The following is a 15,094-nucleotide window of genomic DNA, read 5'->3' on the forward strand; positions in this document are numbered from 1 at the left end:
AGCCAAGGGAGGTGGGTAACAAGCAGCATCGTATCTCCAGTGCTTTAAAAAAATGCAGTGGGACTTGGGGTGCAGACGTGAAAAGTCAGGCTGGCGCTTCAAGAACACCACGCTTTTCCCCGTCTAAGCAAGGCAGGAGGACTTAGCTGCTCACCGATGGCGAGAGTTTACTGGAATAAATACTGACCTTCAAACAAGTACTAGCACGAATATAAATACTAACGTAAATACGACAAACCTAACCCATGTCTGTCTTTTTTCATACTCTGTTTCCAGAGGGTTTTCGCTCAGATCTCTCCCAGGGAATCTCCGCGTTCCTTTTCAGCGCTCAATGAAGCTGCAGGAGGGCTTCGCTCTGCGGGTTCAGCCTGAACCACCGGCCTGACAAAAGCCGCTGTGTCAGGAATGAGAAGATGGAAAAGAAAAGTGATTCAGAGCGAAGATGAGACAACCTTTCAAAAGCCCTGAATCAAGCACTTCTGGAGAGTTTGTAAGAAACGTCCCCACTTGCCGAGGGTAAATCTGTGAAAGGTATCGCACCCCCTCCACTTACGACGTTTCCCCGTCGCTCACAGGAGGAAAACACCAAAGTGCAGTTGCTGCAGGGAGCAATCAGACAACGCTCGTGTCTAATTGCTGCCGGCAGGGAAGCCGCATTGTGCTCCAGTTTGGCTGAAGCAAGTTTTAGTCGCTGAAGCTCAGCCACTAACACCGCACCATCCTTTGCTACCTCTTCCCCTAAAGGCTCTCAGTTCCGTGAACATTGTATGCGATGCTCAGTGTTTATATTTATATAAAATTTATTTATATATACTTATAGCCGGGCAGCTCTTAGTAGCCCGATGGATGTAGTAGATTGCTGGCTGGGGGAGATGCAGCTGAGGAAACCCAGAGGGGCCAGGCAGGCGGTGGCTGTTTGCAGGGAAATCAATATTTGGACACCTAAATATGCCACAACTGTCTTGCCCAACAGTCCTGGGGCCAGGAGCGTGCTCTCTCCCCACTTTGCTCTCAGAAAGTCTCCCCAGGGCCAGCCGTGTCCCCCGTGGGACCGGGATGCTGTGTGTGTGTGGCTCCCCTGGCACCAGGTGGGCAGCAGAAGCAAAGCAGAGATACCCTGTCAAGATATTTTAGCAAATTTGGAATAGAATCATAGAATGGTTTGGGTTGGAAGGGACCTTAAAGCCCACCCAGTGCCACCCCCTGCCCTGGGCAGGGACACCTCCCACCAGCCCAGGTTGCTCCAAGCCCCGTCCAGCCTGGCCTTGAACCCCTCCAGGGATGGGGCAGCCACGGCTTCCCTGGGCAACCTGGGCCAGGGGCTCACTGCCCTCACAGCAAAGAATTTCTTCCTCATATCTCATCTAAATCTCCCCTCTTTCAGTTTAAAACTATTACCCCTCATCCTATTGCCACACTCCCTCATCAAAAGTCCCTCCCCATCTCTCCTGTATGGACTGGAAGGGGCTCTAAGGTCTCCCCAGAACCTTCTCTTCACCCCCCAGCTCTCTCAGCCTGTCCTCACAGCAGAGGGGCTCCAGCCCTCCCAGCATCTTCATGGCCTCCTCTGGCCCTTCTCCAACAGGTCCATGTCCTTCTTGTGCTGAGGGCTCCAGACGTCCATGCAGCGCTCCAGCTGGGGTGTCACCAGAGCGGAGTAGAGGGGCAGAATCACCTCCCCAACCTGCTGGCTGTGCTTCTTTTGATGCAGCCCAGGATGCGGTTGAATGGCCGAGTGGTTTCATACCAGACGAGCATGCTCGAGCAGGGGCTGGGTGTTTTGAACCAGAACTTGCAGTCCTGAAGCACCTTTTCCTCTGCCATCACCATGTAGCCCCTCGCTTCCTTACCTCTGCTCACCTGCTTTTAAAGTAATATCATCACGCTCGCAGCACAGATCTGTTAAAAATGATGACAAGAGGCTGGCCAGAGTCTTAATTTTGCCCGCTTTTCTGAAAACTGCAGGGAGTTTTTCCTTTCCATTTAATATGATTAGATGCAGCAATATGATAAATTTTTTCCCCCGTTGCTCTGAGATAAAAAAATCACTCCTTCCCACCTTTAAAACAATAAAAATTGAACTAGTTATTTAGAAAAAAAAAAAAAAACAAAACCCAACGGCCATGAGCTGCTTGCTTTTTGGTCTTTCGGTGTGACACCAAAGTGACGTCGGAAAGAGGAAGCGCCGGAGAGCTGGAGTGGCGGCGGGCGATGCCGCGCTGCTGCTGGCGTCTCTGCGCCCGCTTATCGCTCAACTTCACCCATCTTGTGGGTCAGCTGCCTCCCAGAGCAGAGGCGCCGCGGTCCTCTCCCCAGGCTCCAGGGGGGCTCCGGGAATAGCTGCCCCCACCCTGGCAATGCCGGGATTTCACGCTGCTGGCTCCGTCCCACGGACTGACATCCCAGCACGGCGTGTCACCTCATTTCTGGAGACTTTGCAGGGAATTTAGTTCAGATCCAGGTAAGTGCCGGCTGGAGCGGGAGTTTGCCGGGGCTGGCTCAGCAGGGCACTCGTTGGCACGAGGTTTAGTTTGGGGAATTCCACTAACAGCAGGAAAAAGTGAAGTTGTCCTCTCCTTCATCGGCTTAACTCCATTCCTGACTCTAAAGTGTGGTTTTGCTTTAAACGCAGAAGGAATTGTGCTGCCAGGAGATAAGGGTGTTTGGCTCTGGGACGGGCAGTTTGCTCACGGCAAGCCCTCGGTTACTTAAGTCAATACTAAATACAGCTCTGAATCACGCCCAGCTGCAACCTTCCCTCCCCTAAACCAGCCCGGGGATGTTTGGTTACCGGGAGAACCCAAAGATTTGGAAACAGGTGTCTTCCGAAGCGGCTTTTCCATTCAACGTTAATGCAAACTCCAAGTAAATGCCGGTCGTTCGTCTACGGACCTGCCTGGAGAGATGCCAGGAATGATGCCGTGACCCCAAATAAGCAGCCGACCCTCCTTGTACGAGCGCAGAATGTGTCCTCAGCTGGAAATGAGGTGTCCTCAGCTGGAAATGTGGGCTGTGGGGATGGAGCAGATGCCGACCAAACACCTCGTGTCATTCATCTATGTGCGGGAGAGCTGGGAAACTCCCAGCGATGACCTTCCTCCAGCTGATCTGAGATAACTGGGCATCCAGGTATCCATTAAGGGCTGGCAAAAAGTTGAAAAACAAAGAAAGTTAAAAAATAAAGAAAGTAAGAAGCAAGCTGCCCACCTCTGGGCGTGCTGGATGAGATACTTATAATTAGCTTGCTGAAGAACCGGTTCTGGTTTAGGTTTACGTTCCCTCAGTAGGCGCAACAGAGGGTAAAACAGGGTAATTTGGCACTTCACGGCCACTTTCATTTAAAGGTTTAATAATGACTGACACGTCTAAGGCTGCATGCCACCAGTCGCTCTCTTTGTTAGCGTTCTTCATATATTTGTTAATAACTTTCAGAAATCTATGATGGGACACCGATTGCCAGCTGAGAGAGTGCAAAACCGGCACGAGATGCAAACATTTTTCCAGGCTTTTACTTTAACGTTTTCCTCTGTTGCCAGAGGACCTGACGGGTTAGCCAGGCAAATGGGCGTCGCGGTACACGTGGGTAAATACCGTGCTGCTCAGCACGCTAATCCCCAGCCTCGGATAAACACTCGTGTCCAGTTATTTCCTTCCAAAAGACTCCCATGCGAAGGCAACTCACCCTGTGTTGTACACTTGGGTACCTCTGACTGAGCACGCTGTGATTTGAAAATATGTTCTGGTCTTCCCAGATTTATGGGCAGAATTAAAGGAAGGTGAGAATATATCCCCCCCCTTTTGAGGTCTGGGGTTTTGTATGCAAAGTTTTGTGTTTCTTCAATGGTTTGGTGGTGGTTTTTTTTTTTTCACTTGTCCTTCCTTTTTTCAGTTTTCATCCTGGGGCAAAGCCTGGTTTTACGTGTGTTACTTGGGCTGTGCAAAATGACTGGGATTCTGGGGGGAAAAAAAAAAAAAAGAGGAATAGAGAATTATGCTACTGGTTTTAGTGGAGGGCTTGGATAAATGGGGAGCAGAGCACTGGGGAACTGGGACCGATGGCAGCTTTGCCTTTGGTTTAAACTCTGGAAAGGCAGCTCACAGCATTTCTTACTGCCTTTTCGCCTGGGTGCTTCTCAAAGAGCAAAGTAACTTTTTCGAGACTAGCTTTATGCTTCCAGATAGATTTTCTGAAGGAAAAACGAAACTTTTTTTGTCTGCCTTCTGCTGGGGGGTGCCATCCTCTCCAGCCTGCGTTTCCCTCCCGGGCTGTCTCGTTCTTCTCTGGGGGATGTTCTGGTCACCTCAGCCTCCTGCATTCAGCCGGCTCCTGCTCCTTCTGCATCCCCTGCGGGGTTTTTCCAGCTCCGTGATTGCTTCAACCTTCTCTTTTTATCCTGTGGTGATCCACCCGATGGCCCACGACATAAAAATCTTTCTTTCCTCTGGCCAACCTGCCCGTGGGCTACCAGGAGACAGGGCGGTGGCGGGAGGGGACGGAGCCATCCTGGCTGTTAAGCCGCATGGCCCCAGCACGGGGACTTCGGGGGAAGCGCTCGCTACTGAGGAGCACGTTAAGGAGCAAAGTCTGAGAACTGCCTCCAGCTTGGCAGCGTCTCCTCTCCTTCTTCGGAGCCCTGAACAAACTCCTCGGAGTGAGTCATCTTCTGATTGACCCGGCTCAGAATCTGGGGAGACACTAATACAACAATAACGGTGGTAAAACGCCGGCTCTCCCCCGCCAGGAAGACAGAGGTGAAGTGCTCTAAGGTGTTTTAGGCCGGTTTTCCAACAAAGTTTTCAAAGTTAGAGCTCAGATAAAAAGGAAAAGAAGTAGAAGGAGCTCCATTCCTAGCTGCTGTGGGAGAAGGGGGTGTCTTGGCAGGACGGCAGGCGAAAATTCAGAGCGTTTAAGCCCAGAAACAGCGAGTCCCTTATCTTGTCTGACCGTCTCTCTACCAGATATGGTCGCAGTTTGCCTGGATATTTGTAAGCTTTTAAGTATGAATGCCAGAGTAAACTATTCTGACGATCCGGGCTGACCTGCAGCGTCAGGCAAGCCACAGGATTTATAGTTTCCTTGAGCAAGTGTAGCCTTTGGAAGGAAAAAAACCTCCGGTCTTTAATAAAAGTATTTTTAATGATGATGTTCCTGCTTCACCTGATGATGGACTGTTTCACTGGCTGGATTTGTGTCAAATCCACCTTTGCCTGGCTGAGATGCTGACTTTCAGGTGACATCCAAGAAAGCATTTTCCCTGCACAAGAGTAACTTCCCAATAGTAGGAACAAGGTTCTGAGGGAAGCAGGAAAGCGGCATATTGCAAAAGCGCGCAAAAACCCCTGATAATCAAAAATGAAAGCGATGAGCTGATTTTGAGCATTTTAATAGCGTGAGTAATGAAGCCAGAGTTTAGATGAAAATACTCAGAACTCATACTGCCGGTAGCTATGGGCACGTGTCAGCCTGATGGAGTTGGTTTAGATGCAGAGCGTAACTGGAACACACAGCGCTAGGGCCAAGCGAAAATGAGAATGTAGAGAAAAATACACTATTTAAAAAAATGTAACTACCGAAAGATGCGTGTGCTATCGAGAGAGATTTTGTAGCGCTCTCTCTACACGGGATCATACGCAGTCAGAACAGCAATAAAGAGAAAATGGTGTTTACTAAAGCTAACAAGGAAAAGAAAGTCAGGAGAAACAGGGCAGAACACCGTGAGAGAAGCACGCAGCGGCTCAGCGGATGAGATTTTTGCATATGCTCAATTAAAACAGGAGGCGAAAAGGAAACAAAGCGGGAAGCTTGGAGCGGTGCTGGGTGCAGAGACACGAGAGCAACGTCGGGTTGGCGGCACGCTGCGTAGCACAGGGGATCTCAGCACTACGCAGGAAAAGAAAGTGAGATTTACACCGGATAAAACTAACTTAAAATTATGCAACGACTAGCACCCTTCTTATCTCCCCCTTGAAACCCACTTTAAAAATAAAACATGGGGAGGAGGAACTTCATCTCAGAAACTGCTGCTTTTCATTTAAACATGTGAACGTGTGCACCTGGAGATATAAAACCGGGGAAAAATGATTCGGAGAGTAGGCACACAAGCAGAACAACGTTACGTCTAGGACAGATACAGAGCTAAAAGCACTAAAACTGGAAAAAATGAAGTTGCTGTAGTTACAGCCCACCCGCCTAACCCTGCCGTGAGTAAACCCACTTGTGTCAGAGGCATCGCCCAGCTGGTCCGTCCCCAGCCGGGCTGAGTCCCAGCTCCGAATGCCACCAAAGCTCCTTGAGAAGGGGTGAGGGGGTGGAGAGGGTCGCGGGAAGCCCGGAGGCTTTAGGGGAAGGAAGCCGGGGGACGAGTGACCAGGGGATCTGCGCAAAAGCAAGGGGATGGCGGGGAGGAAGGGCTGGCTGAGACCTGGAAGTTGTTTCTGGTGAAGAAAAGGGCTGGCGAGCGGCGAAAGGGGAAGGAGGTGCCGGCGGCATGGCCATGGCGCCTGGAGATGGGGTTGGCACCGTGAGTATGGGGCGATGGAGCAAGCCTGCGTGTGGGGTGGGAGAGCCACGCCGTGCCCCGCGCAGAGCTCGGGGGTCAGAACGCAGCCCTGGGAAGGGCTCCCTGGAGCTGGGCCGGGGGGTTACTGCTGGTTCGGGAAGTGCTGAACCGGGCTCGGGGCTTGAGCGAGGAAGGTGCAGCTTGGTGGCAGCTCTGGGGACCTGGGCTCTGCGATGGAGCCTCGGTACGGCCGGCGTGAGGCAGCAGGAGGGGTGACGGCCGCCGAGGCTGACACCCACCCGCGAGGGGCAGGGGAGACATACCGAGCTGGAGAGGCGTGAGATGAGATTGTGGTGGGTCGTGAGGCTGCGCAGGGGCCTTTGCTTGCTCTCTTGAGGAGGGAGACATCGCCGTGGGGACTGTCTGGTGGTTCCTTTGGCGGAGGAGACGGTGGTGGTGATGAGTTCCTATTAAATACGTGAAATTCTGAGGTGCCAAGCGATGGCAGGTACAGCCCCGGCCCTGAGAGCGGCGCATCGGGGGTGCGCAAGGGCAGGGTGGGCTGTGCTCGGGGGGAGATGCCCAAAGCCCTCCGTTATCAGGAAGCTAAAGATCTTTCAGGCTTATGCCAAGATCAGTTATTTCCTCGAGGAAAAACCTGCATCCCAAAGTAAGCTGCGAGGAGGTGTCTTAAGATTTTTCGGGGAAAGGTGACACCACCAGGAAAAGCCCCCCCATGGGCATCCCGCAGCCCAGCGAGCGGGGCACGTCCGGTGGGGCTGAGTCACAGCAACAGCGAGTTTTGACATTGCTAGAAAAAAAAAAAAACCCATAATGATGCATACCGATGGCTGTCACAGGAAAGACTCGCTCCTTTCAGCGTCTTGCTGCTGCAAAATACACTTTATACGAGACAAAGGTCTCTTCTCAGGAGTTTGAATGGCTGTTCTTAGCTATTGACAAGCACGGAGTTAGCAAAATAGGGCCTTCTTTCTTTTCGATAACAAACATAAACGTACTGTGATAGAGTCAAGGGAATATAATAAGTTCTTACACGAGTAAATTTGTTTAATTCTGTTCCCAGACAACAGCGACAAAGAGATGCTGCAGCGAATGCCTCCCAGTGATAAGAGTTTGAGTGGGGAGAGAAAATGAGATGCTGTTTCTGACAGGGGAGAGAGAGCGGGGCTTTGTGAACGAAGAACAAATCTGAAAAGTGCTGCTGCTTCCCCTGTTGTTTTTTCTTACGCTCAGATATGAACACAGGGAATGACAGTGGAAGCTGCAGCTGGAGAGGGCACTAGGGGTCACCCCTGTCTTATCTATGCCATCTGGATTGAATTCCGAAGACAAATAACATGGTAGACAGCAAAGCCAGGCTGTTCTGATTTTTTTTTTCTTTCTTTCTTTTTTTTTTTTTTTGTGGGTCAGGCAGCTTGTATTTCATTTCTTCATTTTCTCCTCCTGCCCGCCTTCTGTCTGTCTCTTCCTTACAACACAGCCCAGGGAAGCCTGTGGGACGCAGCCGGGGAGGATGCTCTAGAAGCCGGGGAGCTGCACCAAAATTCCCTCTGCGCAGCTCCCAGTTATTTAGAGCAAAGGTTAGGCAAATCGCGAACGCTAAGCCAGGCGGGCAGAGGCACAGAGCAGCCTTGGCATGTTTCTGCAAGTACCGCAGAGCGAACTGATCCCCGTCATGAATAGCACCCTTGTAGTCCAGAGAGTAACTCCTGAGACGCTTTGCCCTGCCGACAGTCCTCCGTCTGAAGATCCTTCTCCCCCTGCTTCTCCCCTCCCTGGTGTCTCATGAAACTGCATGAGGAGGAGGATTGGGTGTCTGCGTTGCGAAAAGAATTGCAAATCCTCTTCTTTGAGGCTTTTTTTTTTGTCCTCGTGACCAGGAAGTAACCACTGACGTGGGTTGAATCTGCTGTCTGCGCGTTGGAATAGTGCGTTTTAAGGTGGGATGCAAGGGAGAAAAAGTATTCCTTTCCTGAGGCAGATGATTTCCCTGGAGACAGACAGGCTTCCAGGCATACAAGACCTGGTGAAGTGGTTGCACCCCCTGCCAGACCACCTTTTTTTAGCTACAGTGGTTGATTTTGCAAGGTGCGGATTCCCTTTTCCCCGCAGATAAATGATGGTAAATTGTGGTGGGTTTTGTTGCGGAAGTTGAAAGTTCACATGAACTCGAAACCTGACCAGACAGTTTAATGAAAGAAATAGCTGTCAGGCGCTGTACAGTTGCAAAGACAGCACTTTGGGCTTGGAACGTCCCTTGCTTGCCAGTCCCTGGAGACAGGGAGAGTCCCACAGGAGTTCCCCCACAACCATGCCATATTTGCCTACTCTTTCCTAAGCATCAGCAACAATTCCCTTGGGATGGCACCCTGGGATCAGATGGTGTTCAGCCTCACCCGGCACACACGATATGCGCACTTGCAGCCCAGAAAGCCAACCGCATCCTGGGCTGCATCAGGAGAAGCATGAGCAGCAGGTCGAGGGAGGTGATTCTGCCCCTCTACTCCGCTCTAGTGAGACCCCACCCGGAGCCCTGTGTCCAGCTCTGGAGCCCTCAGCACAAGAAGGACATGGACCTGTTGGAACGAGTCCAGAGGAGGCCACGAAGATGCTGGGAGGGCTGGGGCCCCTCTGCTGTGAGGACGGGCTGAGAGAGTTGGGGGTGTTCAGCCTGGAGAAGAGAAGGCTGGGAGACCTTAGAGCCCCTTCCAGTCCCTAAAGGGGCCACAGGAGAGATGGGGAGGGACTCTGGATCAGGGAGGGGAGCCATAGGATGAGGGGGAATGGTTTTAAACGGAAAGAGGGGAGATTTAGATAAGATATTAGGAAGAAATTCTTAGCTGTGAGGGTGGTGAGCCCCTGGTCCCGGTTGCCCAGAGAAGCTGTGGCTGCCCCATCCCTGGAGGGGTTCAAGGCCAGGTTGGACGGGGCTTGGAGCAACCTGGGCTGGTGGGAGGTGTCCCTGCCCAGGGCAGGGGGTGGAACTAGACGGTCTTTAAGGTCCCTTCTAACCCGAACCATTCTATGGTTCTATGATTTTATGATAACGCGAGAACAGATATATATTCATCCCTGCGATGACAAAGCTCCTTGGAGCGCGTGACTGCCCGGGCTGTTTCCGGAGCAGTGTGCGGGCAAATTCAGACTCGTAGCCCAGGCGAGAGCATCGGGGCAGGCAGGACACGTCCGTCTGTCCTGCTTTCTCCTGCCAGCTCCAGGCCTGGCCATCAGCTGCATGTCGGCTCTGAGCTCCTTTGGTGTCAGCTCAGGTGGATGCGGGCTGTGGGTGCGCTGCCATCCAAAGGTGGGGGAGTTCTCCAGCTCCCAATTTTAGGATTTTATGTAACATCCAGCTTATGTAAGCTTTTGTCTGTTAACTAAATGGGTGGAGCATGTCTTGCTTGGATTCCTCGCTAGAGAAACGCTCGTTACTTAACCCTTACTCAAATGCTCATTGCATACTTGAAGAATATTTTAGTTAGTTCCTTTCCTGTTGCTAATAATAACGTACCGACTTGACAACCTGTTATGGACAAGTGATAAAACGTGTAATTCACCATTTAATGAACTGCATCTCGGAATACATTAGGAACAGTGCTGCTGAGGTAGCTGAGGGAAAAACGAGGCAAACCCCAAACCCTGGCCCCGGGTCGCATCTTGCTTTCTTCTTGCTCCCCCCTGGCAGGGGACAGTTTGGGGTGCCGGTAGGGGAGGAAGGATGGTTTGGCCGTGCCAGGATGGCTTGGGTGGTACCCAGTGTTGGTAGAAAAACCCTCGTCTTCAGCACAGCCAGGGTTGCACCCAGCATCGGTTCCCAGGTGGAGAGAAAGGGGATCATCACTGAGCATCACCTGAGCATCGCTGAGCACCCAGTGGGCCGGCGTCCCCGTCCCAAAGCAGCTTTGGACCCCAGGGAGGTCACACTGGTCTCTGCGGTTAATTAAATGCCTTTCCAGACCCAGGCTTCAGTTCTCCAGCAGGTAAAGGTGGGTCGCACCCCACTGCGTGGGAATGGTAAGGTATGAAGAGCTGCCAGGTGCCCAGATCCTGCGGCAGAGAGGACCATGCATATTGTTTTCAGATGGACTTGTTGAGCTCACTCAAACCTGGCATTCACGCTACCGTAGGGCTTTAAATAGAAAGACAGTATGTGTCTTAGCTTAACACCAGAAGGAGACGGTTTGCACTCTCTCCTTCCTCCACATACTGTGCTTCATATACTGACGTGCTTGGCATTCCTTTAAATTTTGTGAATTGCTGGGGAAAAAAAAAAACCCTCCTTTTGAATTTTTTTTCCCCCATCTTTCCCTTAAAGCCGTGCCTTGCCCCGCAGCCCCTGTCCCTCGGCGGCTGCGTGGGGCGGCTGCCACACGGTGGCATCCAGGTATCTGCCAGGGAGCAAACCTCCAGGGTGGGAGGGGTTGGGGTTGGGTTTTTCCTGCCCCAAAGTGACTTTACAATAGAAGAAATACTGTATAATTCTATCTCTGAGACCCATTTCTGTCCCCTGAGGCTCTTCAGGGGTGACACAGAGCGGAGACGCACCACTGCAGGGAAGATCGAGTGGTATCTCATGTTTTTTTCCCTACATATATTATATTATTTTCATATTATTTTTTTTTTAGCTTTTCATTTACTAATTTAATTCACCCCCTCCTCAAGAGGATGAAAAAAAAACAAACAAAAAAACCCCAACTAAACCCAAACAGCGAGAGCTTTGTTTTTGTTTCCATGGGAATCCTGCGAGAGGGGGAGAGTGTGAAAGAAAACTGAAATATTCTGGCCAAATCCGGGAAGATTTGGATCCCGAGCAGCCCCCGGGCTGTCTCGGAGCATCTCGCGTCCAGGGGTCCCGCTGTCCCCTGGCCGTGCAGGCAGGGAGGACCGGGATGGGACTGCTCCTGTGTCACGGGGAGCATTCCCATGCTGCGGAGCTGTGCCAGAAAAAGCAATTTGGGTGGGAGAAGATATTCCTACAACTCCCAGGGGGCACCGTGGCCGAGTCAGGCCGTCATGTTCAAGTGCCTGTCATCAAAACTTCCTCCCCAGCCTCTTCCTCCAAAGTTAGGAGACAATTGTGGTCCTTGAAGGGGGAAGGAAAAAAAAAAGAATTACTTGACAATGTGATTTCCGCAAACACCCCCCCCCCTTTTCCTTTTGGAATCCTGGTCTTATGGGACAAAACAACAAAAATTGTTTTTTTGGTGCGTGTATGTGGCTTAATGCCAGTTGGCCCACGTTAGGTGATCTCGGGGCTGCTCCATCCTTGGCAGCATCACCAGGGGCTGCCCCGGCGCGGACCCTGGGGGGTTCTCCTGGGGTGTCTGGTGCACACGTCCGTGGGGCTCCATCCACCCACTGCGGGTGTTGTGGTGGTCTCGGCAGTCGGAGCCCGGCAGCGTTCTGCCCCATCCCTCTGTGCACCCCATGGGAGCACGGTCAGGCTCTTTCTCGTTGCACTGCTCTGAAACGGCTACAGCAAAACACATTTCCAGTTCCTAGTGAGGTGACACACAGGGTACAACCACCCTGTTGTCCTAAAGAGCTGCAGAGTCGCTGTGGAACGTGGCAAGTGAATGACCATTTGAAAACCTGGCAGAGGAGTGGCAGAACCACCACCACTCACAGAGCTGTTGTTCTACAGGCAGTACGGCTTCAGCAGAGGTTGTGGACAGGGTGCAGGAGCAGGAGGCATGGTGATGTCCCGTGCTGGAGCTTGCAAGCCTCGTGAGATGCCAAAGCCAGCCCTCATCTCACCGCCAGGCAATGCAGCCGGTTCCTCCCTCCCCTGGGGCTTTGCAGGTTCCTTCCCAGATGGGACCCAACGGGGGGAAAAATTACCCCCCAGTTTTTCCCCTATCATAAAATAGAATCATAGAACGGTTAGAGTTGGAAAGGACCTTAAAGATCACCCGGTTCCAACCCCCAACCCCCTGCCCTGGGCAGGGACACCTCCCACCAGACCAGGTTGCTCAAAGCCTCGTTCAGCCTGACCTTGAACACCTCCAGGGATGGGGCAGCCACAGCTTCTTTGCAGAAGCACCAGCATCACCCGCGCTCGGGGCCAGGAAGTATCTGTGTGGCTAAAAGGGAAATACGAGGAAAAAGGTCCTGCAGGTTGTCTGCAGACCTGAAGGACCGGCAGAGGACTGCTCAACTCAAGCAACTGATGGTTTGTTTGCTTGGTTTTGCCACCTTTGATACCTCACCTAACCAGGAATGTGTCGGTTGCTGTGAACGGTATCAGCTGAAATCCGACCTTTCCCCCTGTTCGTGTTTGTGATGCCAAGTGGTGACCAAGAGGGAGGGTGAGGTCCTTATTGAAAAAAAAACAAACAATCCCTTTTTCTTTTCCTGGGTTATCTTTTAGCTGTTGGATCGGGTTTGGTGTGCAGCAGCAAAGGCTCTTAGTCTTCAAAAAGCCCTTCCGCAGATGCCTCTATATGCCTCATGTATCCCCACTTTTGGCCAGCTCATTAGGGATGACAATGGAAAATTTCAAAGAGAAGAAAAAACATGAATGAAATGCAACTAAATAAAATTAAAAAAATGATTCCTAATTGTTTGGATGGTCGCGTCCGGAGGGTAGCGGTCAACTGCTCCAGATGGAGGTTGGTGACAAGTGGTGTCCCTCAGGGGTCCATCCTGGGAGCAGTTCAATATCTTCATCAGTGACACAGTGGGATCAAGTGCACCTTCAGCAAGTTTGCAGATGACACCAAGCTGAGTGGCATGCCTAAGGGATGGGATGCCATCCAGAGGAACCTGGAGAGGCTTGAGAAGGGTGATTCTTGTGAGGTTTAACAAGGCCAAGTGCAGAGTCCTGCACCTGGGCTGGGGCAGCCCCCAGTATCAACACGGGCTGGGGGATGAAGGGATTGAGAGCAGCCCTACCAAGGAGGACTTGAGGGTGCTGGTGGATGAGAAGCTGGATATGAGCCGTCACCGTGCACTTGCAGCCCACAAAGCCAACCATATCCTGGGCTGCATCCAAAGCAGCAAGGCCTGCAGGGCGAGGGGGGGATTCTGCCCCTCTGCTCCGCTCTGGGGAGATCCCACCTGGAGCACTGTGTCCAGCTCTGGGGCCCTCAGCACAAGGACACGGAGCTGTTGGAGCGGGTCCAGAGGAGGCCACGAAGATGCTGGGAGGGCTGGAGCCCCTCTGCTGTGAGGACAGGCTGAGAGAGTTGGGGGTGTTCAGCCTGGAGAAGAGAAGGCTCCGGGGAGACCTTATAGCGGCCTTTCAGTCCCTAAAGGGGGCCTACGGGAAAGATGGGGACAAACTTTTTATCAGGGCCTGTTGCAACAGGACGAGGGGCAATGGCTTTAAACTAAAAGAGGGAAGATTTAGACTAGACGTAAGGAAGACATTTTTTACACCGAGGGTGGTGAAACCCTGGCCCAGGTTGCCCAGAGAGGTGGTCGGCGCCCCATCCCTGGAAACATTCCAGGTCAGGTTGGACGGGACTCCGAGCAACCTGGTCTAGTGGAAGATGCCCCTGCTCGTGGTGGGGGGGTTGGACTAGATGGCCTTTAAAGGTCCCTTCCAATCCAAACTATTCTATGATTCACACCTTGGTTTTACAGACTGCAGCGGCATCGGTCGATCCCCGTGTGACTGCCCCGCAGCGCGCTCTTTGCACCAGCATCTCGTGTTAAACAAGAAAACTCCACAGCCCCTGTGACAGCAGTAAGTGTCCTTGGGAGTTCCTAAAGATCAAAAAGAAGGTGGGAACAGAGAACCAAAGAAACCCCGACAGACAATATTGTGTTTCTTCAGAGCTCGAGATATTTTTGAAGGTATGTGCCAAGTATCCACTTTATGAATTGCCTCTGGGACGGGGGGAGGTTATGGGAAGTGTAGCAAATCGCTAATGGACACAACGGCATTTCTCCTGGATGAGATGATAACTGTGGGTGGAGAATGTTGCTCCGTTGTGGCGCTTGGGAGAGGGGAACTGTGCTACGTAGAGGCCAAAATGCTCATCACAGAATCACAAAATGGTAGGGGTCGGAAGGGACCTCTGGAGATCATCTCGTCCAACCCCCCTGCCAGAGCAGGGTCACCCAGAGCAGGTGGCACAGGAACGCGTCCAGGTGGGGTTTGGAATGTCTCCAGAGACGGAGACTCCACCACCTCTCTGGGCAGCCTGTGCCAGGGCTCTGCCACCCTCAAAGGAAAGATGTTTAGGTGGAACTCCTCATGTTTAGGTGGGACTTCCTATGTTCATGTTTGTGCCCATTACCTCTTGTCCTGTCACTGGGCACCACTGAAAAGAGCCTGGCCCCATCCTCCTGACACCCACCCTTTCAGTATTGATAAGTGTTGATAAGGTCCCCCCTCAGCCGTCTTTTTTCCAGACTGAAGAGACCCAAATGCCTCAGCCTTTCTTCATAAGAGAGGTGTTCCATCCCCTCATCATCTCGGTAGCCCTTTGCTGCACCCTCTCCAGCGGTTCCCTGTCCCTCTGGAACCGGGGAGCCCAGACCTGGACACAGTGCTCCAGGTGCAGCCTCACCAAGGCAGCTTAGAGGGGGAGGATGACCCTCGAGAGTGCCTGCTCTCTGCTGCT

The 15,094-nt window shown here is 52.1% G+C and overlaps 1 protein-coding gene across 2 annotated transcripts in view; it reads left to right on the forward strand.

The window, feature by feature from the left end:
- Positions 1 to 2,321: 2,321 nt before the first annotated feature.
- Positions 2,322 to 15,094, forward strand: part of PLD1 (phospholipase D1) — an 82,060-nt gene continuing 69,287 nt past the window's right edge. The window contains exons 1-2 of one of the 2 annotated variants that reach the window (XM_054205208.1): positions 2,322 to 2,461; positions 14,109 to 14,321. The gene's annotated coding sequence lies outside the window, so the exon portion shown is untranslated. Of the gene's footprint in view, positions 2,462 to 6,488; positions 6,522 to 14,108; positions 14,322 to 15,094 lie in introns of those variants that run through there. The other variant, XM_054205209.1, reaches the window with a different exon arrangement.

This window comes from Rissa tridactyla, chromosome 6, assembly GCF_028500815.1.
Source record: "Rissa tridactyla isolate bRisTri1 chromosome 6, bRisTri1.patW.cur.20221130, whole genome shotgun sequence".
In the NCBI taxonomy this organism is placed as follows: domain Eukaryota; kingdom Metazoa; phylum Chordata; class Aves; order Charadriiformes; family Laridae; genus Rissa; species Rissa tridactyla.